General features: G+C 46.2%; 1 protein-coding gene and 1 pseudogene across 4 annotated transcripts in view; one reads left to right on the forward strand and one right to left on the reverse strand.

The window, feature by feature from the left end:
- Positions 1-26,794, reverse strand: part of FBXW7 (F-box and WD repeat domain containing 7) — a 597,271-nt gene that overhangs the window by 259,404 nt on the left and 311,073 nt on the right. The gene's annotated exons all lie outside the window — the stretch shown is intronic.
- Positions 230-20,826, forward strand: LOC147018673 (uncharacterized; annotated as a pseudogene).

Here is a 26,794-nt window from a genome sequence, read left to right on the forward strand (position 1 = left end):
TTTTGTGGACAGAAGAGGAAGAGGAAGTTGCAGAAAAATGAACCTCTCAGCCAATGTTTGACCACAGATGGGAGCAAGGCAATCCTTCTTGCTGCTAAGAAAAAGTGTGATACGAGGATCATTGGACTAGGGGAAGATCTTATTGCAAAGGAAGCCAAATACCATCGCTTGTCGTCGTGACTATGCAAGACTGGATGTGACGGATGAAGAGCGAATGTCGAATTGGAAGATGCAAGTTGAAGCCTTCAAAAACTTGTCGATGTTCCTCGAAAATGAAGTCATCAAAAACAAAACTCCCATGTTGGCGTCAGTAATTTTCAATTTGTACAAAGAAGAGTTTCTTGCTCTTGGAGGAACACAGGATGATATTGATAGGTACACTACACAAAGTCTGATGTTGAAGATAAAGGAACAATTCCTGGAAATCCTCGTTGACAAACGAGCAAACAAATCTGGAAACCTTGTATTACACTCATCACGAACGTCTGCTGAGGCATTTGCTATGCTGACTGATTCCAATGAAAAGATTGAAGAAATCAGGTGTGCTGCCATGACATTGCGGACAGAAATTCTTGCAATCCCCCAATCAAAGACCCCATCACCCACTTCAGTTCACACCCTGAAGGAAAATTCCCCAAGTATCCCCAATCGGACTCTCCTGTTCTTCCGCACTCTCATCGGTGGGTTGCAATAAGAAATTGGTGTAAATAACTCCAATAGGGATGTGATCAAGAGAAAAGCATTAGCTGGTGCATTGGATGCTGTGTTCAACTGTACCAGAGGAAGAGTTAGGCCTTGGAAGCATCAAGCCCTTGGGCTCGGGTTGGGAACACTGACAGGATCGAAAACAGTGTTGACCACCCTGAACCGCTTTGGTCATTGTATCAGCTACGATGAAGTGAAGCGGCTCGAGACTGAAATGGCCTACACCTGCTCTGATTTGGAACAGGAAACTCCTGCCGGTCTCCATCTGTGCGATTGATTGGGAACAGGTAATAATAATATTAATAATTATAATAATAATAGTAATAATAATAGCAATGATAATACAAATACACGTTTGTGGTGAAAATGTTGTGTTATTACCTTTCTGTATTTTTCAGCATGAGCCTGGGATAACTACGATGTTAACACGGTGATACAAAATGGCAAGGACTGTTTTTATTCAATATTAATAATTACGAATTATTAGTTAGAATATTAATGGTAGATAGAATAAAAATGGTAGATGATGATGATGATGATGATGTTTATTCTTCTTTTTCAGCATTAGCCTGGGATAACTACGATGTAAACACGGAGACACCAGATGGCAAGAATACTCTGCATTCAACAGTAGGGAGATGTTACCAAAATCAACTTCCATCTGAACCACGGCCAGAAGAAAGACTGGTATCACTGAAGCACTAATCGGCCTTCATGCCTCGACTGGTTGTGATTTCACATCGTGCTTCTACAGAAAGGGCAAAGTGAAGCCCTTCGAGCGGATGGAGTCAGATGCAGCTCATGTGATGGCATTGCGATCTCTAACAGCTGAGGAGGTAGACGTCCAAGCTGTTACATCCTTTGTCTGCGTGCTGTATGGCTTCAAAACCTCTGACATTAATGAAGCCAGATACAAGGCGTTCATGCGAATGGGTGGTGGTGACGAAAAGGAGCCCCTTGCCAGAATAAAGAAGATAAACTGTGCCTCTCTTCCCCCGTGCGCCAAGACACTTGGTAATCATATGAAAAGGGCGCACTATGTGGCAAGAATCTGGAAGAGAGATGATTAGACAGATCTAACTGGTGGGGCGAGTCCAACAGACTATGGATGGAAGTTGTCTCAAAACTGCTTTGAACCAGACTGGTATCCAGGAAGTTCAGTTCCAGAGTCCCTCAGAGGCCCACATGAGGATGATGGGGATGGCGTGGAAGATAATTCAGGAGATGAGGAAGAGTCAGATAATGCTTGGAGTGAGGACAGTGATGAGAGTGATGAAAGTGTTAGAGAAGACTGTAATGCCAAGAGGAGATCAAGTTAATTATGTGAACTGCACATTTGCAAGTTTTCCATATATCATTGTTTGGTAATGGCATCGCTGAATGAGCGGGTGGGCTACACATTTACAGAGTAAACTACACATTTCCCAGTAAAAACATAGGTGTCAGGGTAATGATTGACCATAAAAATATTGCTATAGACACCTTATTTGTGATAGTATCATGCACAGTTTTTCAGATAGTGAGGTTTCGGTAATGGTGTCGCTAATTTAGTGGATGAACCATGCATTTACATGGTAAACTATACATTTTCTAGTAATATGCATAGCATCAGGGTAATGATTGACCATGAAAACATAGGTATGGACACCTTATTCGTGATATTATCATGCATAGTTTGCTAGATAGAGGAAATTAGGTTTTTCGGTAATGGCATCACTAATTGAGTGATTTCGGGGGGAAAGCCACAGGTCAGATCCGGCAGCAATGCATTTTTGGGATGTCGGTGGATGACCCCATCAGCCCATGAGGTCAAACGTTCCGGCGCTTTTCACTTGAATAAACCTTCTGGGCTCCTGGACTATATGGATGGATATATATATATATATATATATATATATATATATATATATATTTATATATACATACACATATACACATATATACATACACATATATACATACACATATACACATATATACATACACTAGCGAGGCGTGCTTTCACATTGTTTAAGCAGACGAAACACGTTTCCCCATTGTCTCGGGTCACTCACCTGCATTTGATTTTTCATTTATTTATATTTTCATTTACAGATGCTTTCTGACGGTTCTGTGATTTTTCCTGGTGTATCGGCTTCGATGTCCATCTGCACACAAAATTACTGTGCTTCCAGTATTGTCTCGGGAGAGTCACTTGAATTTTTTCATCTGTTTTTTTCATTTGTTTATATTTTCATTTGTGGATATTGCCTGACAATTCCATGATGTTTTCCGGTGTACTGGCTTCGATGTCCATTGGCACGCAAAACTTCAGCTCTCTCGGTCACCCGGAAGGCAACAATCTTTAATATCAGTGAGTCAGTGAGTGAGTCAGTTGGTTCGAAAGAGTTTTCAATATATTAATATATACGGTATATACCAAAAAACAAAATAATACAAGGGCACTCTTCCACGTTGCAACATCACCAGATATGCCTCCGCCAACATTATTACATCATAATACACACTTGTACCAAGTTTGATTGAAATCCCTGAACCCAGATTCAAAATATGAAATAATTCTGGCTGCAGACCATGCATCTGATCAGGTTGAAATTTAAAACATTTATTCCACATGATCACAAGATCATAACTGACGTTTCATGTTGATTGATGAAGCGCTTCAAGAGAAATAATATTTTTTTAAGATGTTCTTTCAATTCAATATGGCTGCCAGACCATGTGACCGATGAATTAGTGAACACCCTGGCATCCCCAAGGCTTGGGGGACATGTGGGTGAAGTTTCCCCTCAGTCTGTCAAGCCATTCTGGAGAAGAGGGTTTTTTTAAGGTTTATTCTACAAAAAAAACACAGTTGCCAAACCATATGACATATGACATCATAGGTGGAGAAATTATTGTTTCTCATCGATAGGCGATCATACCCAAGAAGTTTGACCTCAATCTGTTCGGACATTTTGAAGAAGATTTTTGAAGGTTTTTACGTTAAAAACAATGTGGCTGTTGAACCACATGCATGACCAATGAAGTTATCAATTTTTCCCCCCATAAAATGTAGCTCTCGACGACCCTCAAAATTTTTCATACTGATCAGTTAAAGCATTCAGCGTATGCAATTATGACGTCACAACGAAACCAGCTATAACATCATCAAAAAAAATCACGAGTTTCCCATGGGGAGTACTTGACGCACAAAATTTCAATTTTTGCCAAGCAGCAGTTTCAGAGATAGAGGTCCAACGTTTTTCCTCTTTTCCAACATGGCTGCCATACCACATCATCTCTGATGTCATAATTATCATTAAAACATTCTACATGAGTAATCAAATCTCTGGTAAAAAAAAAAAAAAAAAAAAAAAAAAAAAAAAAAAACTTTGTCAATCGGATAAGCGGTTGCAGAGAAAACAGAGAAAATAAAATTAGCATGGACGGATGTGCGTACTCAAGAGAGGTCAGGTCAGGTATGGGAGCATGCACCAGAGCAGCACATCGCTACTTCCACTTTCTGCTGGCCATCTCGCAGGCAGATGCATGGCCCATCCCCATCTCCTTGAGATGCTGATCAACCTGCTGCAACCACGAGGCACGTGGTTGGCTATTTGGCCTCCTCCACCCACGAGGCTCCCTCGCTGAGAGAATCTGGTGAGCAGGATCAGCATCAGGAAAATGAGCCACATGTCAATACAGGGGCAACTGATGCACACAGATTATGCAGGTAACAAATCTCATTGGAGTCTCTCTCATCAACCGCTTGTTGGGCACAAAGACTGACCAGCGATAGCCAAGGATTATCCAAAGAGACCTGCAACCAAAGTAATTAAGTTTCTGTCTCAGTTCACTGGTCAGAGTCCAAGTCCTACATCCAAAGAGCAAGAGGGGAAGCACCAAGGACCTGAAGACTCGTACTTTTGTCGGCACCGACAGCGCCACACCCCATGATCCAGTGAATCCATGACTCCCCAGGCCCGACCCAGACGTCTATTAACCTCTGGCTCACAGCCAGCATAGACTTGAACATCGCTGTCAAGGTAAGTGAATCTCTCGGTGAACCTCAACAACCTCACCAAAAACAGGTACAGACAACATTGCAGCATCGAAGATGTCATTAAAAGCCTGGATCTTAGTTTTGACACAGGAAACCCGTAATCCCAGTTGCTTCGACTCGTCATTCAGTACCTCGAGGACCTACAAAAGGATATCCAGAGTCTCTGCAAAGATGACGGCATCATCTGCGAAAACAAGGTCAGAGATCTTGACATTCCCAAATGATGCACCGCAGCTTGATCTCTCCGACATCCTCCCCAGAATCAAGTCCATACAAGCCCTGAAAAGTGTGGGGGCCAGTACACACCCCTAACGAACTCCAGTAACAACTGTAAGTATGTCAGAGATGGCACCACCACATCTCACAGCACTCTCAGTACCAGAGTAGAGTTCAGACATAAGAGTGATCACTTTTGGTGGCATCCCACGAAGACCAACAATCCTCCAGAGGCATCCCGATTCACTGAATCAAATGCTTTGCAGAGCTCGACATAGGCTGCATGCAGCCCTTGCTGAAACTCTCGTCTGCTTTCGGTGAGGACCCGAAGAGCAAGGATACAGTCAATCGTTGACCTCTTTGGTGTAAAGCCTGACTGCTCCGGATGCTGGTGCTCAAGCAGATGGTGGTGAACCTTATCAAGAAGTATCTGAGCAAAGACCTTGCCTGACAATGAGAGCAGCATCATCCCTCGGTAGTTGTTGAAGTCCTGGAGATCACCCTTCCCTTTCCAGAGAGGGACAACAAGGCTCCTCTTCCAGTCAGTTGGGATGATGCCTGTGTTCCAGGCAGAGCACAAAACTGCATGCAATGACATGAGTACAACATTTCCACCAGCCGTGAGAAGTTCAGCATGGATGCCACGGATCCCTGGAGCTTTACCCCATTTCAACCAGTTCACTGCAGCCTGTGTTTCCACAAACGAAGGTGGATCACAGTTGATTGGAGGGTTAGAAATCGGGATAGCAACATCCGAGACATTTAACTCAACAGCTGGTTGATCAGCCTGGTACAGCTGCTCAAACTAACCAGCCCAGCGGGCCTTCACTTCGGATTCCTCTGTCAAGAGCCCACCATCCTCCACTCCAACTGCAGTCCACTGAGGGAAGAGCTTGGAGGAACACAATGCGCGAATTCCCCTAAAGCAGGACGAGAATCACGACCACAGATGATGCTCTACCACCCTTACAGATTCCTTGCACATAGGCCTCCTTGTCCACCCACAGTGCACATACAGTTTTATGCCTCAACTCCTTGAATAGCTCAGCTCTGCCATTAAGCCTGGCTCTGTGACTTGTCAATGGTGTCAAGTGTCCCTTGAGACACAAAATTCTTCTTCGCCCTTCGGTGAGTTCCACGACATCCACCGGCAACATCAAGGATGGTGGTCTTGAAGGCACTCCACAACTCTTCATGATTCTCCAAAGCACCCAGACCCCCAGAATCCCAACTCAGCCTGTTCGCAAACTCTTCAGCTAGCCTCTCATCCTTGAGCTTGCCAACATCCAGCCTTGGCTAGGATGGTACCACTCTTTCCGATTTAAGCTGAAACTTCAGAGTTGCTTCAACAAGCATGTCGTTGGTATTGAGGAATTGAGCACTCCGGTAGACCCTGCAGTTCTGGATCATCCTCCAGCGACAATCAACGAGCACATGGTCAATCTCCTTTGCCACACCACCAGCATTGGAACACCAAGTCCAGGGATGAGCCTATGGACGCTGAAATCATGAACCAGCCACCCTAAGTCCATGACTTCTTGCAAAGTCAAGAAACTTAGTGCTATTCTGCTTCACAGTTCCAGACCCATGGGAACCAACACACATCTCATAACCATCCCTATCAGTTCCCCAAGAAAAAAATCTCCCAAGATTAGAAGAGTATCTCACCTGCGGCAATGATCAACCACAGACTTGAGCGTGGCATTGAAAGCGTCCTTCACGGTGAGATCACTCACGGAGCACATACATCGACTCGAGAAATGAGTGACCAATCCTTCGTCTCATAATACGCTCGTTGACTGGTGTTACCTCAATTATTATCATTGGAGTCAGCTTATTGGACAAAGCTACAGCAACTCTTTGGGTATGGTAACCGTCACAGTGCCCAGACCAATATTCGGTGTAACCACCCGCCATGATCTCACCACGATCCGGTCGCCGAACCTCAGAGAGTGCTGCAATACCGATGTCCAAATGCTTGATCTCAGATGATAACTGAGACAGGTGATCATCCTCTCTTCGGGATAGGACATTCCAGGCACCCACCCGAAGGGACCGCCTCAGGTTAACCCAAGTAGACCGCCGTCTGGTGGACGACACCTCAGCACCACTCCGCCACACACCACTGCAATCTGACCCAAGAAGTTTACCCCGTGCTTTTCTTCCTATCATAAAGGAATGGGGAACCTGAAGGCTTTGCCCCCATCCCGTCATCCGGTGAGCTGCCCTGCGAAGAGCAGCAGCACAGGAGGTACTCGCACAGAGTGGGTTTTCAGTTTTCTTTGCATTTGTGGGTTTTGGGGAATGAAGTGTTTGAAGGTGGCCGGAGTGCAAATCCTGCCACCAACCTCTTAAAAAAAGTAACCCAACTGCAGGAGGACATCCGCAGACACAGTTGGGCACCAGAAATGGATGGCCATTGGCTCACAAGGATCTCCTCCACCCTTTGACAGGTTTTGTTTTTAATCCTGCTGGGTGTCCATATCCATACACCTTCATCAGAAAACCTTGTGGGGGAGACGGTTCAGTCACATTCAACTCAACCATGAATCAGGTTAGTACTGGTTTACATGGTACAGTATCTGGAGAAAGTCACAGATCATATCTGGCTTGACCTGACGATACGTAGGATGGACAACTTGAAAACATAATGTCACCGGCGACTTCATTAGTGGAGACATAAATATATTTATGAAAGAAAATGACTTGGGGTTAATGAGCAGTTAAGTAAGCGATAGTTATACTCTAATAAATGTCCGAAGCATTTGTAAACCCCAATTAGCATCAACTAGAATCGTGTATACTTGGTGTGCAATGCCATCAAATCACTCCGGGATAAGAAGCCTGTCCGTCATTAGGGGAGTCAAACAAATGTGACAGCCAAGCCGCTGGCAGACATGTGCCAATCAAGACAAAATACATTAATTCTGAGTTTAGCTCAGAAAAAATACCACCGATGAAATGGTCGATACACACCCCAGCTCGTATATACTTCCCGTTGTGAACACCTCACTTTGTCTCCCATAATGGTGGCAGTTCTCACAGCGGATGTGATGTCATTTGCATACTACCTATAGTCAGATTCCCTGTCACCCTTTTTCCTTGTGCCCGTCTCTTTCTCCCACCCCCCATTCATGTTTCATCCTTAAACCACCACCATTATACTTTCACACAAAAATCACACTCACTAATGACTGCCTATTCCATGTGTGTTACTGTGGAGCCTCAATGGTTCTATCGGGAACAATGGCTGTTCAACATGTCCTATCTCGCACAGCCGGGACACAGTGCATGCACAAGACCCATAGGTGGTGGGGGTGAGAGGGCTGGCTATATAAGGCCGGGCAATCATGCAACCAGAAAGAGATACAGCCAGGACACACAACTCTCGTCTCTTCACAGTGTTAAGACACAGCGGGTACCAATGAAGCTCTTTTCTATCAGATTCACAACCTGGGACTCGCATGGCCCAGGACACAGTCATCGGCAAGATCTCCCCCCCCCCTCCCCATGAGAGAATGAACGTACAGCCATCAGTCCAGTGACAGGCAGCAAGGGATGACACCCAATCAGGAGAAATGCCCGCATCACAGGAAAATCGCACGCGCACACACACACGCACGCATGCATGCACGCACGCACGCACGCACGCACGCACACACGTCTATTTTGTCCTGTGTTCCTGACTGAGACTTCGTGTGATAAAATCCGGGTGAATGATAACCAAGATACTGTGTCTGTTTAAGTGCACCATCCAGTTGTTTCTGCTTTTTGACATTTCACTTCCTGTGTCCCTATCTTAGTATTTATTTATGAACAAGTTTGCTCTTAAATGAGTTGATGTGTATTTTGAGTCATGATTCCTTCCTCCTGCTGATTTAGTTCCCCCATCGTAACACCAATCGTGTACACAGAGATGGCCACACGGTGAGATTTGGAAAACCACCACATTGTGCTGGATTATCTGTGCAATGTGCATTCGCCTCCCTCCGCTCGGCGCCCAAGATCATTTTTCTCCAGTGGTCCCACATCACCCTTTCGGGAGAAAGAGTCCGTTACAAACGTATGCAGGAGCTTGATGTGGATCCCAAAGGAAAAAAAATTCACATCAGTCAGGGGAATATATTCTAATCTGGATACCCCTTTGATGGACGAACACTGCTCAAAGGAGGGTAAGGCATTATTGCTTTTTGGATAAGGCAATGACCTTGATGGCAGAGGCTTTGCTTACTTCCAAAAATATTTTGGGCCCAGCCCGCCTCAAACCTCAGATCCCTCCACCCAAATAAAACATTGAGCACAGTGGCACATGTAGAAAAATAGGCTAATCATTATAAAGTGGCTTATAGGAGCCAAAGGGTTAAAATGGATTCGGGACACAGCAAAAAAACATTCGGGGCACTTGCCCCATGGGCCAGTGCCCAGCAACACCCCTACTTGATTGAGGTCAAAGAGGAAGGCCCACAAGATGGTGAGGTAGAGACCCCTCACCCCCCATTAGCCCAACCCCTCCCAGCAATCCAGTCACTCAAAGTAGCCCAGCTGCAAGCAGCAGCAGCAGCAGCAGCAGCAGGCCAGCATCCCTAAGCTCGAACAGGAGAGTTGTGCTTTTGGGGTAACCACAGGAGATATAAATGATTAAGTACAACATGCTGTCTTTTGATTAAACTCATCCGTTGATGCAGATGATGGGAAAAATTAAAGAACAAATGGCAGAAGAAACAAATTAAGAGTATGAAAGAACAGAAAGAAAAACATAGGAATAACAGATAAAATATTCTTCATCATATTTCTTATGCAGCACAAGGCTGCGAGGTAACATCATTGGCTAAGGGCGTGGCTGTGCCGTAGGGTAGGAATTTGGAAATTGGCCAGGGTGCCGGCGATAGCTTGCCTACTCTTCACGAAGGACACCGTGGGAACTTTAACATCCACCAACTAATGCTGGCAGATGGGAGATAAAATAATTAAAGCATGAGACAAATGATAGCGAACACGAGAGCCAGATGCTGGGAAATTACAGCTCACTTTAAGGCGAGTAGCAAAGCTGGCATGTGTGGGATGGCAAAGATAGATGGGGCACAGAGGGGAGGGGGGGAGAGGGTTCGGGGAAGGGGTGAAAGGCTGGCGAGTACTCTGTGTTAAATACGAGGTCAGACACCCCTGTGAAGAATTGAGTAGAGGACACTATGGTGGGAGATAGGTTAGTGGACCGTGTGGTGAGAAATAGCGGAACAGTCCCAACGGGCAGTGTCGGTGGAGATCCGAAGGAAGCAGATTCAGAGCCCATATGGGCCAGTGTATCAGCAATTATAGAGCCTTTAAGTCCAAGGGGATGGCAGCAAAAGAGACCACATGGTGCCACATAGTGGAGCATGCCAGGGAATGCAGTGTGAGAAGACTATGGGTGTAAGGAAGGATTATTGACAGGACCAACGGGGTGTAGGGAGAATTTAGTGACCCCCGACCCCCCCCCCCCCCAGAGAGCTAGAGTTGGAAGAGGGGATGAGTGTGGGCCTGGGGAATGCATAGGCCAATGAGGTGGAGCTCTTGCAGCCCCAATTGGAAGAGGTGGATGACAGTACTGGGTGTGGCAACCTGGTGGAGAAGTGCGACCATCTGGAGGAGTAGGCAGTCTCTGCCAGGTACGTAGCCAAATACACCGATGGCGTGCAGAAGAGTAGACTGGCCAGGTAGCGAACAACTAGGTAGAGGCTACTCCCAGTGAGGTGTGTGTACATGAGTGCCCATGTGAGTTGAGTGTGTGCAGCGAGAGTGCTGCAGCACTGTGTTTTTGGTTAAGTGGTACGTAGAACGAAAAAAGCCGCCAGTCAGAATGGTGAAAACTGATGGGTGAGAGGAAAGGCAAGGCAAAAACCCTCAGCGATGGAGGTTGCTCACCTGACCTTGGCTCTGAGAACGGAGAATAAAAGGTGGTGGACGATGCCAGCACCCGCACCAGGCTTGGCAGAGGCCAAGGAGGAAAGGAGTTGGCCGCTGCAGGTGGTTACGTCGGGTCCACGAGCATGTGAGGAAAGGCCGGGGTCGGTGTGTGCAACCACATTGGTTTCATGAGCCTTGAAGGAAAGGTGCGTGCCAGTATGGGCATCACTATGGGCCCAGGGCCCATCGACGAGAAAAGGAACCAGGAACAGTGAGGAGCCGAGAGCAGGTGACAGTAAATAGGTAGCAATTTTACAGAGCAAAGGGGACATAGTACCAATTTAAATTTGGTGCCCAAATTGTGTGTGACTAATTGCATTTTCGTAAATTTGAGAAAAGCACGACATACGTTAGAATGGAGGAAATTTACATGGATTTAAAGGGTTACAATACGGGGAACTACATAGCATTAGGGAGTACCATTTTCATCCTCATCTTTCTTGCTCCATCAGATTTAGAATGAGTGGAGACCGAGTGAAAATGTGCTGACGTGTGTGTGGAAAATGTGAATGAGGAGCTAATTTGAGGTGTGCATGGTGCAGGCAGTGAACAGTGTGAAGAATTATCGTATCGAGAGCAAATATATAGAAGAATTAATATAGGAGATAGCAGGGTTAGAAAATTTGGTAAATGGAAGCTGTAAAGCTAAGCTGCTGCTCAATGGGCATGGCAAATTGATCGCGAATTTATAAAACTGGTTGGAAATGTGGTTTGTGGGCTTGGAGTGTGGCCCAAAAGTTAGGAGTGCGATTATTGAAGGCACTGAGCCTTGGGGACACCTGAGCGGCTGAGATTTGATTGGTAAATGTGATGAGTTAGCAACTACAACACTTCATATTAGCTGCTCATGCATACTTTACTTTGATTTGTTTTGATCATAAGTTTTTGAAGAGTCTGAACAATGTGAATTAAAGATTGCAAAATTAAAAGCTTGGTTTCTTCTCACCCAAACTAAGCCATATTAATAAGGCAACCATGTTACAATAGAAGAAAATACTAGTGGAGGCTTTGAGTAAATTGTTCATGCACATAACACCGATATATCGTAACTCTTGTATGTGTCTAAGGCTTTTGCACAGTAGTGTATTGTTAAGTGGAGGGGGGAGGAGGGGGCGGGGGATTCCATAGCCAGAAAGTGATGTTAGCATGGACTGTGTGCATCAGGTTGGCCAGCTTTACATTTGTAACAAGGACCTGTCAGAGGCAAGTTGTATTTCAAAATGTGCACAGAAGTGGCAGTGACCGTTGATCAAAGAGTAGCATATGGTAAGGACATTGTTCTGTAAAACCTCCTGTCTAGACGAGGGGCAGGCGAAGGACTTGAGGTAAGTGTAAATGAGCACGTGAAAGTGATACAGGCACAGCTTGGGGAATCTTCCTGCTGGCTGCTTCACGGAGAACAGCGCACGTGGCGGTGTCATGAGATGCAGAGAGCCTGGAAAGGGGAGGGACGCTCGCTCAAAGGCACCACGCATGCGTGGCAGGACAGCTGATGACGGTACCAGCCACATGATTGAGGGTGGTCCTTAGAGCATAAGAACCACATCCGCGCATGCTTCGGAGCCACATGCACATGGACACATTTTCTCTCTCTTCTTCATAGCCTGGCATCTTCAGCGCTCCTTTGGTGCATTGCTTGAGAAATTGTAGACGCCATCTCCCCAACATCGCCCCTCTCACCTTAAGCCCTGTACCACACCAGCCTGCACAGTAACATTGTTGGTGACAGACCACCAGGGCAATCTGCATATTTATTAGAAGGGGTGCCTCCCATTGCTTTGCTGATGGATTTAATCAAAAGACAGCACGTTGTACTTCACAAACATATTGCATGTGTATCTGCAAATGTGAATGAGGATATAAAATGAAGTAAAACACACCAAAAAAGGATACTTTATAACACGTAATTGTTGTTGTGGATGTGGCTGTGATGCGTTGCATACTTCTACAGTAAACTTGTATAAATTTTTTCTATTGCTTCAAGAAGTATTAATTACTACACTGTATTTCCTTTCACGTGCTCCCATGTCCTTATAAAAGGTTCCTGAAGTAGTACTCTAATACATTTACCATTTGAAGCACGACATTAAAGCTCGAGGGTCCCGCTTTTTCTTCCTCAATCCCGGAAAAATGGGCTTTTAAAAGAGCCTAGTTTGTGATGAAAAATTTCCTAACTAAATTGATCATTCGCTTCCCAAACAAATAAACCGATTATTACCTATACAACGGAACCATTTGTATTATTCTACGACCGCAGAAACTCTTCAGAACAAAGCGTTACAGACAGAGAAACTCGGCTCCTTTTATACATAGACTAGCTGGAGTACTCGGCGTTGCCCGGGGAAAAAAATAGGAATAGGAAAGGGGTAAACTGTGGTGCTTAATATATATATATATATATATATATATATATATATATATATATATATATATATATATATATATATATATATATATATATATATATATATATATATATATATATATATATATATATATATATATATATATATATATATATATATATATATATATATATATATATATATATATATATATATATATATATATATATATATATACACATACATATATATATATATATATATATATATATATATATATATATATATATATATATATATATGAGAGTGCTTCATGATAGGGGGTAAAAAAATAAAAGTATGAATATTCATGCTCCCTGGGTGTGCCTTTGTTCCATTTGACAGTAGAAACATACACACCAAATATGAAGCAGATTGGAGGATGTTTAGGGGTTCCTCAAGTTGGCACAATATTGTTGAAATTTGCCAAAGTGTAACTGACAACTTGCCGTTGAATATGTACAACGCAGTACACTTCACAATTAATATGGTTGTTTGATATTTTCAAAAACCACAGCAGTCATATAGGATGAAAGAATAGTTTTTCCAAGGAGACCGAGATGAGCTTTTTGACATTGCAGTGCAAAATGCCCTCTCCATAATGGACATAATTGTGCCAACTTGAGGAACCCCTGAATATCATGGAATTTTGTTCATTTTTGACCTATAAGTTCTTATGGGGTATTGGAACAAAGGCAAAATCAGGGAGCAGCAAAAATCAAACTTTCATTTTTTTGGAACACATATATTTATATATACAGTAGACTAGGTGTAAGTCGGCAGCGTGTAACTCGTCACTTCGCCTAAGTCGGCAGCGTCAAGAAATGTCGAATTTATCTAATGTTAAATCGACTTACAGACTTTGAATAAAGTCTGTAAGTCGTCATCTCTAAGTCGTCACTTCGTCTAAGTCATCAGATGTTATCCGTTCCCGCGTAATGCAAACTCAAGTAAATTACCACGCCTTGGTCGTCACACAAAACTGCTGCCTCGTGAGAAGCCCGATTTCATGGAATCGTGATGCACGGGCTATTTATAACTGCGCTGCGTTCAGCTCAGTCAGCATGTCGTCCCACATGCATCTGAAGAGGCAGACAGGATGCGCAATGCAGTCTCTGGCGAAGGAGTAAAGGATCGATCGAGCTTCGTGTTGAAGTCCGATCATGGTTTTATATTGGCTTGTTTTGTACATCACCACACTCACTTACACATAGGAATTGAGTGGTAGTCATCACGATGACTGTGTGTCATGTAATTTCTCGATGGTATATGAGTTTTTCATTCCATATGAAAACTCATTCTACATTCATTCCAATGAATGAATTCTAACAGCCATTCCTTCCACATTTGTCGATGGTCATATACCATCACCGATGGTATATGAGTTGTCTTACAGTTGTTCATTATGTTTACTTTTGATAAAGTGATTCATGAATTCCATCTTTGCTTGATTACTTTCCAACTCACCAATGAACCCCCACCTATGCCCCGAGGATTGTGTTTCCCTTTTGGTACAATAGCCGGCTTAGAGATTGTTGCGCCCTCTCACACGTACGTGTCCAGGCCACGCGCAACTTCATCCTTCACCCCACAGTCATCATGAATGTTCACATACGCGCAAGTCATCACATGTCTAAGTCGTCACTTTTTTCTCGGTCCCGATGGTGACGACTTACACCTAGTCTACTGTACATATATATATATATATATATATATATATATATATATATATATATATATATATATATATATATATCTTCTTCTTCTTCTTCCTCTTTCGGCTTGCTCCCTTTAGGGGTCGCCACAGCGGACCAACTGTCTCCATTTCTCTCTATCCTCCACATCTTCCATTGACACTCCAACCACCCGCATGTCCGCCCTCACCGCATCCATGAACCTCTTCTTTGGCCTTCCTCTTCTCCTCCTGCCTGGCGGCTCCATCTTCAACATCCTTCTCCCGATATACTCCGTTTCCCTCCTGTGCACATGTCCAAACCATCTCAATCTCGCCTCTCTCACTTTGTTTCCAAACCGTCCTACCTGCGCTGTCCCTCTAATACACTCATTTCTTATCCTATCCATCCTCGTCACTCCCAACGAGAATCGCAGCATCTTTAACTCTGCCACCTCCAGCTCTGCTTCCTGTCTTTTTGTTAGCGCCACCGCCTCCAAACCATACAACATAGCTGGTCTCACTACCGTCTTGTATACTTTCCCCTTCACTCTTGCAGCTACCCTTCTGTCACAAATCACTCCTGCAACTCTTCTCCACCCACTCCATCCTGCCTGCACTCTCTTTTTCACTTCTCTCCCACACTCTCCGTTACTTTGGACAGTTGCTCCCAAGTATTTAAACCAATCCACCTTCCCCACCTCAACTCCTTGCAACTGCACCATACCACCACCCTCCCTCTCATTTACGCACATGTACTCCGTCTTACTCCTACTGACTAACATTCCCCTTCTCTCCAGTGCGTACCTCCACCTCTCAAGGCTCGATTCAGCCTGCTCCCTACTCTCCCTACAGATCATGATGTCATCCGCGAACATCATGGTCCATGGAGACTCCAGTCTGATCTCGTCCGTCAACCTGTCCATCACCATTGCAAACAGGAAAGGGCTCAGAGTCGATCCTTGGTGCAATCCCACTTTAACCTTAAACTGGTCCGTCATTCCTACCGCACACCTCACCGCTGTCATACTGTCCTCATACATATCCTGCACGATCCTCACATACTTCTCCAACACTCCCGACTTCCTCATACAATACCACAACTCCTCTCTTGGCACCCTATCATAAGCTTTCTCTAAATCCACAAACACACAATGTAACTCTTTCTGGCCTTCCCTATACTTCTCCATCAACATTCTCAAAGCAAACATCGCATCAGTGGTGCTCTTTCCTGGCATAAACCCATATTGCTGCTCACAGATCATCACCTCTCCTCTCAACCGAGCTTCCACTACTCTTTCCCACAACTTCATGGTGTGGCTTAACAACTTTATCCCTCTGTAATTTCCACAGCTCTGCACATCACCCTTATTCTTGAAAATCGGAACCAGCACACTTAATCTCCACTCCTCCGGCATCCTCTCACTTTCCAAGACTTTATTAAACAATCTGGTTAACAACCCCACTGCCATCTCTCCTAAGCACTTCCATGCCTCCACTGGTATACCATCTGGGCCAACCGCCTTTCCACTTTTCATCTTCTTCATAGCAGTCCTCACTTCATCCTTACTGATCCACCCCACTTCCAGATTCACTATCTCCACCTCTTCCAACCTTCTCTCTCTCTCATTTTCTTCATTCATCAGCTCCTCAAAGTACTCCATCCACCTTCTCAACACACTCTCCTCGCTCGTCAGCACATTCCCATTTACGTCCTTTATCACCCTAACCTGCAGCACATCCTTCCCAGCTCGGTCCCTCTGTCTTGCCAATCGGTATAAATCCTTTTCCCCTTCTTTTGTATCCAACTTCTCATACAGCTCGTCATATGCCTTTTCCTTGGCCTTTGCCACCTCTCTTTTTGCCTTTCGACGCCACTCCTTGTACTCCTGCCGACTTTCTTCATCTCTCTGACTATCCCACTTCTTTTTCGCCAACCCCTTCTTCCTTATACTTTCCTGTACTTCCTCATTCCACCACCAAGTCTCCTTATCTTCCTTCCTCTGTCCAGATGTCACACCAAGTACCTTCCTAGCTATCTCCCTCACAACTTCTGCTGTCGTTGCCCAATCATCCCACCCATCTTTACCACCATCCAACGCCTGTCTCACCTCCTCCCTAAATTTCATGCAACAGTCTTCCTCCTTCAGCTTCCACCATCTGGTCCTTGGTTCAGCCCTCACTCTCTTCCTCAACCTCACCTCTAAAGTCATCCTACAGACCACCAATCGATGCTGTCGAGCTACACTCTCCCCTGCCACAACCTTACAGTCACTAATCTCTTTCAGGTTGCATCTCCTACTTAAGATGTAATCCACCTGTGTGCACTTTCCTCCACTCTTGTATGTCACCCTGTGTTCCTCCTTCTTCTTGAAATACGTGTTTACCACTGCCATTTCCATTCTTTTTGCAAACTCTACCACCATTTGCCCTTCCACATTTCTCTTGTTGAGACCGTACCTCCCCATCACCTCCTCATCCTCTTTATTCCCTTCCCCAACATGTCCATTGAAATCTGCTCCAATCACCACTCTTTCATCCTTGGATACACTCTCCACCACTTCATCTAACTCACTCCAGAAATCTTCTTTATATTCCATCTCACACCCCATATGTGGGGCATATGCACTGATGACATTCATCATCACCCCTTCAATTTCCAACTTCACACTCATCACTCGGTCAGACACCCTCCTCACCTCCAATACCCTCTTGACATGATCTTCCTTCAGGATTATCCCGACACCATTTCTCCTCCCATCCACACCATGGTAGAACAGTTTGAAACCACCTCCAATGCTCCTCGCCTTACTCCCCATCCACTTGGTCTCTTGTACACACAGTATGTCCACCTTTCTTCTCTCCATCATATCAGCCAACTCTCGCCCTTTGCCAGTCATCGTCCCAACATTCAGAGTTCCAACTCTCACCTCCACACTTCTACCCTTCCCCCTCTCCCACTGCCTCCGGACTCGCCTTCCCCGTCTCCTTCTCCTCCTTCGCCCAGCAGTAGCACAATTTCCACTGGTACCCTGCTGACCACCGGTACCGGTGGCGGTCGTTGGTAACCCGGGCCTCGACCGATCCGGTATGGAAATTCGTTTTGTTGTCCGCATACTGATTTGGCATAGGTTTTTACGCCGGATGCCCTTCCTGACGCAACCCTGGTCGCCTCTTACGACACACAGGGATATGGTACACCTATTCTAACCGGGGCATACACCGGGCCCAGTACAACTGGTGCTCATTTCGCCGACCTCGGAAGGATGGCAGGCTGAGTCACCCCCTGGTGTTTTCGACTTGGTTTATATATATATATATATATATATATATATATATATATATATATATATATATATATATATATATATACACATTATATATATATATATATATATATATATATATATACAGATTATATATATATATATATTTATATATATATATATATACACATTATATATATATACACATTATATATATACACATTATATATATATATAGACATATATATATATATATATATATACACATTATATATATACACATTATATATATATATACACATATATATATATATATATATATATATATATATATATATATATATATATATATATATATATATATATATATATATATTGTTGCGGATTCGCGCCCGCCGGCGTGCGGACGGCCACGAAACTCGAATCGCGGCACGTCGCCCACCGGACGGACAATCCCGTCGTGACCGTCTCGGACTAACGCCGGGAACTAGTCACGGGTGGACCTTTCGGCCTCACCACGATCGTGCCAATCGGCCCCCGCGTGGGATAGGGTTGCTCGCCAAATTCGACCTACCTAAGTACCCACACGGAGGGTAGACCGGGCGATCGCACCTCGCCACAGGTCGACTTCGGACACGGGCCACTTTAAGCGACCCGTTCCGTACTATCGGGATAACCGAGCGGTGTTATCGTCGGCCTCGACGGTTCGATTAATTATCGGGCGTTTTAGCCCACGACCAACCCTTTACGTGAAGTAAGATGGAGATTCAATAAAGGAAAAGACGAAGCGAAACGGGAAAACAGTTCAACATAAAGCACATTTATTTCGCAATGAACGGAAAGCACACATATACAATTACACCAAAAGCAAACATAAAAGAAGAAGAAGAAGAAACACACAATAATGCACAAAAAGCAAATGTAAAAGCAAAAGACAATGCAGAGCTAACCGACTACCGAGCACACGGCAACACTTATACAGTTTTACTTCACAGACGGCGCCGACAACACATATACTCAAAGCAAAAGAAAAGGACCACCCTCAAGGATGATGGGGGCGGACGGGCCTGGGGCCGAGACCACGTCGAGCCTACCCGTCTGGTGATGAGCCGCAAAATGGCGCTGGCGCCCCGACTCCGCGGGCCTCGCTGGGACTGCCTGGTATGGGGTGGGAACGGGGCCCCCTTCTCGCACTATCTCAGCGCGGGGGGAAACAGGAGGGGGTTGTTAATGCTCGGGGGAAGGAGGATATCTCCCTGTCTCAGGTCCCGCGACGAGCGTCTCCGCCATGACCTCGGTCGCGTTGCCGGCCTCTCCCCTCCGCAGCTCCCCGACTCTGACACGAGCACCCCCTCGACCGCCTTCGCCGCCGCCACCTCTCCAGCTCCCCACAGCTCCGTCCAACCGCCTTCTCCGACTCCTCTCCTGACTGGCTCTTCCCAACTCCACCGACTGCGAACTGCACTTGACTGACTACTACTGCTTCTTCTTCCCAACTCCACCGACTGCTGACTGCACTTGACTGACTACTACTGCTTCTTCTTCCCAACTCCACCGACTGCCTACTACTGCTTCTTCTTCCCAACTCAACTCCGAACTCCACTTGACTGACGAACGCGGCCCTTTTATAGCCCCCGGGGCCTCGCTCCTTCGCCTTCGACCCTTTACCTTCGACCCTTCACCTCTGGCTGGCTCCCCATTGGACCGAGGAAAAGTGGGCGTGAATGCTTTTTGATCCATGAATTTGCAGAGAGCGATATTACTCCAACGCACCTGGAGGCGGGGCCAAATCGCCCCACGCTCGCCGATAGGACGGAACAGAAGTGGGCGTGAGTCGTTTTTGATCCGTTTTCTTCGGAAAGGCTGTGATGTTTCTGCACACGCTGCTCGGTGCGCGCCCTGCACGAGTCCAGTATCGGTGCCCACAAGCGGCGCGGAAATGGCGGTGATGCGATGGTTGCGAGAGCGAGATGTGACGGTAAAGGTCGTGGCTGTTGGCGTTGTTGTTGTTGTGAAGCGGCGTTGCGGCTGGTGGTTGTTGTGTGATGGCTGTTGAGACGTGGTTGGTGGTGGTAGTAATGGCGGCTGGTCCAAAATAAAGATAGTAAAAGAAAAACGGCTATCTAGAAGGGTCGCAGCCCGAATGAATGACATTTATTCCCTCGAAACAACGGGTTTGGGCCTAACTACACATTTACTTACAGAGATATCTCACCTAAGGGACCTGAATGGTGGTTTGCGAATTTCGTCAACCACAACAATATATATATATATATATATATATATATATCACATTTAATTTGGACACATTTCACATTTCTTTGTCATTGTCAGCATTCGTCATCAGTGCTCCAGTGCCTCAGCGTAGACCACATTGCGTGTTTAACTGTTGAGTGCCAGGATGCTGAGCTTCACTGCGCTGCCGGTCCGAGAGGCAGCCACATACAGCTGGCAGTGGGAGAAGCAGGGGACCGAGAGGTCGACACCGATTGCCTTGTATGTCTGACCTTGAGCCTTGTTGATCGTCACTGCAAAGCATGGCTTGCAGGGAAACTGGAGTCAGCGAAACTGGAAGGGCAGCTCAGAGTCGGATGAAATGAGCGGGATCCTCGGCAGAAGGACGACTTCTCCTTTGTATGGTTCACAGGAGATGGTGGCCTCAATGACATTGGCATGCAGGCGGGTTATGATGCAGCATGTGCCATTGATGGTCTTGGGTGGCTCCATGTTTCACAGGATCATGATGGGCACACCGAGTTTCAGCTTGAAGAGGTGTGGTGGCATTCCTGACAGCTCGAGAGAATTGAGCAGCTCAACAGGGTAAGTGACTGCCTCCTTGTCGCAGATGGCACTGTCCACAGACTTGTAAATCCTCTCATTGCCGGGGAACTCTCCAATGAGCCAGTTGTTGAGCTGGTTGACATTGGTGTTCAGTGGAGAGAGAATTGTACACTCAGCCAGCCACTCAGACCTGACTCCATTTGTGGTCAAGCAAGGGTAGACGTCAGCCTCGAGCTCCTCCAGTGTGGAGACGACCTTGCCCAGTCCAGGAGGAATTGCGATCGTGTCTGGTTTGGCTGCAAATGGGATCTGTCCATTGCCAATTTCCAGGAGCAGCTTGGAGAAGTTGATGGCCCCTTCATCACCAGACAGGTGAGCTCGCATGTTGGTGGTCAGGTGCTTGACAGTCACAAGGTGCCACATGTGGGACGTCTTCAGGCTGACGTTGACAATGTTGTATCTGGTGCCTCTCTTGACCACTGGAAGGATCTGCCGGAAGTCTCCGCAGAGCAGTGTGAGGATGCCTCCCATGGGTTGCTGGACTCCTGTGATGTCCTGCAATGTGCGGTCTTCAGCTTTGAAGGCTGACTTATGAGTGATCGGGGCCTCATCCACAATGATGGCAGCAGCATCCTTGATGACCTTGACCAATGCTATTCCACGCTTGATGTTGCATGTTGGCTGCTCTTTGAGGTGCGTGTCGAGTGGGATCTTGAAGGTGCTGTGCAGCATTTGTCCTCCCTGGAGCAGTGTTGCGGCAATTCCACTGGACGCAGTAGCAAGAGCAATCTTGGCTCCTGAGCGAATCTTTTTCAGTGTCATGTTGACAATGAAGCTCTTGCCTGTGCCTCCGGTGCATCAAGGAAGATGATGTTGCTGCTCCTGTTGCCATTGATGATGCTACCTTGCTGCACCAGTTCAAGGACTGCATTGTATACCTGATGCTGGTCATCTGTCAGGTGCTGTTGGAGGTCATCAGCCTGGACAGCCAACTGCTCTTGGTTGTCGTCCACTTCCCTGAAGTACTCTCTCTCGAGCCTATCTTCTGTGCCCCTCTCGGGTGTAGGTAGGTCGAACTGAGATGACGGCTGCCCATCATGATCAGCTTGTCCTCGGGGAAGCAAAGTGCAAGGTTATAGACCTCCTCGTTGTAGTCAGCATCAGGATTGCCAACATTGTGACGGTGCTGGAACAGGTAGTCTTCAGAGAGGAGGTCACGGAACTGATCCCAGAGTGTGTGTGAATTGCTAGGGAAACAGGTGGTGAGGATGACTGCCATGAGACTCCTGAGGTTTGGTGCAGACTGGCTGATGCCTGCCTCCTCAATAGCAAGGTGGAGGTGCTGGTCATTTTCCAGGAGTCCCCTTGTAAGACAGGCTTCACAGAAGGACAATCCCTGGCCATCCACGGTTCTCAGAGCAGTGAAGGAGGAGGGGCGACAGACTTCAGTCAGAAGTCGAACGTAGTAACAGTCACCCTGCCTCGGACTGATGCTGTAGATGCGGCCAATTGCCAGAGCCTTCCAGATTGCATGTGGATCTTCAACCACCTCTCCTTGCTTGCGGTGGGCCCACTTCTTGCGCGACTTGTCCCACGTGTAGTACTCGGGCACCTCGTGGTATTTGAGCGTCTTGGCAAAATAGTCATGACTGCAGAGGTCGAAGAAGGCAGTCAGCGTAGTGGTTGGCGGTGGTTGCTGTGCCCTCTCGACGGCAATGTCCACACTGAAGTAGACTCGATGGCCATTCTTGAGGTGGACGGCTCGGACAATGACTGGAGGGAGATGCTAAGAAATTGGGTGCTCCAGGATCCTCCAGACTGTCTCACTGCTGCCGACATAGTGTGCATTCTGGAACTGAGCTACCTCATCCACTTGACTGTTTCCGGGCTCCTCATTGGCTCGCTGCAGGTCAAACACTGCCTGATCGGTCTCCTTGGTGACATACTTTGTGATATACTTAATGCTGTTGATGCTGGAGCAGATCTCAACGTTGATGTGGCAATTGAATTGGTGGAGGAGGAACCGACTGGTTGGTGACTACCTGTACCACCCGTTTTCCCTGCTGGCGCATCTTTATCTCACCAGTGTGACCACCATTTTCTGGCTTGAGATAGCAATACTTGGGGTAGCTGTCATTTCCTTGCTCAGTGCTCTGCAGGAATGGCTTTGGGAAATCCTTTGTGCACTTGCGGTCCTTCATGCAAGGGCTGTTCTGGTTGAGGTTTCCGCATGGACCGTGGATCATGTGTGCCATGATCATCTTGTGCAGCAATGGATCTTGTCCTTGTCGGGAATCTCAGCACTGATGCCCAGGTCAATGTCTTCGGGCTTGACCTTTGTCTCTGGAGCGACCCACAGGAGGATGTGGGCATGAGGAAGACCACGCTTCTGGTACTCAATGGTGTACAGGAAGGCTCTAATCTTCCGAAAAGCTCCCTTCTTTAGTAGCTCCATGTGCTTCTTGTTCTTTTGGCGAAAGACACGGGCAATGATGTCTGGGCGATCGTGAGGCTCTTGTCCTGGCAAGAGGTTTTCCTGGACCTCGGTCCATTTGAGATTCGTGGTCATCGTGATGAAGAAGCCAGGCCTTCCCATGCGACGCACATAGACCATGGCATCACTATTTCTCATGCATCCACCTCGGCCCACCGGTGTATGTTGCTGGAAGGACCACCCTTTGTCCAACATTGCGAGGTTCACGATCGCTGGCCATGACGCTGTCACGGAGGCTGTTGTAGTTATCAGGAAGCAAGTTCTTTTGCTCCCGGCAGATAAAGCCCAGTAGCTCTGTCTCGATCTTGCAGTAGACATCGACCAGAAACTGTTGAAAATGTCCTTGCATCTGCAGTATGTAGTTGCCCTTTCTCACCATGATGTGGTAGCTGTAGTACTGCAGCTGTGTGAGTTTTCGTTCATCCTGTCCAGTAGCAGTCCTGGCCACCAGATGGATGCTGGAGCTATCTGTTCCATATGGGAACACTATGGGATACTGGAGTGCATCATAAGATGCATGCAGCTCACTGATCCTTTTAAGTGCCCCATCGTGAAGTCTGAGGACAATGTCTCTGGGTTCTGTTGGTTCATTGTCCATTAGGATGGCGACTTCTGGTGCAGACTGGGCATTGATCTGGTGCTCTTCAGAGTTGCCTCCTTCTGCAAGTACATCTCTTGCAGTCTTGAGCTCACGGACAAGATGGTTATTCTCACGAAACCACTTTGTGAGCATCTCAAGGATGTGGTTTGAGGCCGCTGTGGTCCCTGGCAGCCAGCTCTTTGGCGTGTGAGTCCAGGAAATAGACTTTGGCTGGTCCTCTTCAGGCGGGAGCAAGCTGCCAATGCGGTAGAACACTTGGATCCAGAAGCTCGGGCTCCAGCCCTGGACTTCAGCTTCCTTGTGCCCGAAGCTCGTTATCACAAAGCTGCCATTATACGTCCAAATGTTGTCAAGGAAGTGATTGCTGAGGGGACCTTCGCCTGAAAGAAGTTCCTTCAGCAAGGGAGGAAGGGCAGGAGAGGGCTCAAGGACGACCTTGCCATCGCTGCAGCACACACCCTTGGTCTCTCCCTTGAACTTGTAAGTCCAGACTTGGTTCCAGCAGTGGCTGCAGACTTGGTCCATTCGGCCGATGTCTGTTTGAGTTGTTGGGTCAGCTGGGTCGTACGTGAATGCCACCCTGTTGGCATTGTTGTGCTCTTGTGCCTGGGCCAATGCTCGTGCTTCTGCAGTGCGGTGACGCATTGTCTCAAGTCTTGCATCACACTCTTCCTCAGTCTCATTTGCTCGCCGCTGTTGTTGCCGATGAACCTGTTCATTTAGCCGGGCTGATCGCTCCTCTTCAGTCTAATTTTGTCGTTGCTGCTGTTGCTGCTGTGCCTGTTCATTTAGCCTGGCATCTTGCTCCTCTTCAGTCTCCAGTTGTCTCTTAGTGTGTTTTCGCTTAGCTGCAGCTGCCTTGGGACCAATGGAGCTCTTCCTTTTTCAGGGCATCCAAAATCAGAAAGTCAAATTTTGATCAGAAACTGTAAACGTCCACTGGGCTGTCTGTCTTATTTTGATCAGGTTGTGAATAAAAAAAGTCGCGACACGGAAAAATCAATCAATTGCGGCAGAAAAATTGAAACGGCCAAATAAAAAAAAAATCGATTATTTTTTTTTCTTCCGTTTTTTTTAAACATCCAAGGTGTGCTGCAATACCTCTGAGACGTGCTGATTCCGAATGTGCCTTTAGTTTTGCTCTAGGACGCGTAGTTCTCGAGTTATAAGAGGACAAACAAGCATACACTACTTATGTGTGTGTGTATATATATATATATATATATATATATATATATATATATATATATATATATATATATATATATATATATATATATATAAATATATATATATATATATATATATATATATATATATATATATATATATATATATATATATATATATATATATACATACATACATATATATATATATACATACATACATATATAAGATAAGTGAAGCACCATTCCTCCAGCATTGTTATTATAAACCATTATAATGATAAGGAACATCTTCCCGCCTTCCTGCCTTTACAAGCCCATGGACCAACCGCCAGTTTTGGAAAGCATTTTACCGGCCTTTGGGGAATATTCAATTGTAATAGGTATACCCGCTATTAAAGCATGGATAGATCAGCAAGTGCTGTGTGCTTACAGTAGTTTGCAAAAATCGTTGGCCATTCGTGGAGGTGTTGGACCCACGGCACAGAGCGCCTACGTCAGTGGACCACCTCGACGTGACAGTGTTTTGTTTCTATTTTGATGTGCTATCGTTTTTACAGAGCGTTGGTGCTGCCAAAGCAGTTTCTTGGTAAGGGTCACATTAGGTGGTTTGCCATTGCCTTTCCAGCATTGTCTGTGCTCTATCCTTATTCATGTTGAGCATCAAGCAAGGAAGCAGCATGTGCCATTTTAAAAATATAGTATGTGGTACGACTCGGTGAGGGTTTGAACCACTATTCCAGACTCAGAGCGGACATCTTAATCATTATTATCAACTAGCCGAAACCCCGTCACAGACGGATTCCGTTCATTCAACCACCCTCACCAGCTCACCCACACTCGAGGGACATGGACTGGACAGGGCATGCTTGCCCCCACCTACTCATCCCCCGCCCCTGCCCCATCCCCCCCCCGCCTTCAATTTGCTTACCCCCGCCCAAAAATTTAATTACCCCGGCCCCGGCCCTGCCTCTTCACTCCCCGAACCCCGTCTCTTGATTCCCCGCCCCACTTGCCCCCCGGCCCCTGCCCCCCTGTCCACCCCTCACATTCAACCCTACTTAATTCACCTCAGCCCCTGCCCACTCATCCCCCACCCCATTTCCCGCTTTCAATTTGCTTACCCCACCCAAAAATTTGCTTACCTTGCCCCCCGCCTTTTAACTCCCTGCCCCCGTCTCTTCACTCCTCGCCCCCGTCTCAACGAAAAGTGTTTATTCTGCTTCAGAGTTGAAAGTTGACTATTGCCACGATGTGCGATGCACTCTTACAGGTACGAAGTTTCTTTCAGTCCAGGTCACAGTACTGAGAAAAACGTGACGTGACCGCTATAAGGAGCACAAAATTGGTCCTTCAGTATTAATATATAGAAGATGATGCAATCAGCAGCCATTGGCTGCACACGAAGGAGAAGAAAAAGGAGAAATAGAAGGAGAAGAAAAAGAAGGAGAAGAAAAAGGAGGAGGAAAAGAAAAAGGAGGAGGAGGAGAAGAAAAAGGAGGAGAAGGAGAAGAAAAA

This window comes from Eptatretus burgeri, chromosome 10 (genome assembly GCF_056783735.1).
Source record: "Eptatretus burgeri isolate ZD-2024b chromosome 10, Ebu_testis_v1, whole genome shotgun sequence".
Classification (NCBI taxonomy): Eukaryota; Metazoa; Chordata; class Myxini; order Myxiniformes; family Myxinidae; genus Eptatretus; species Eptatretus burgeri.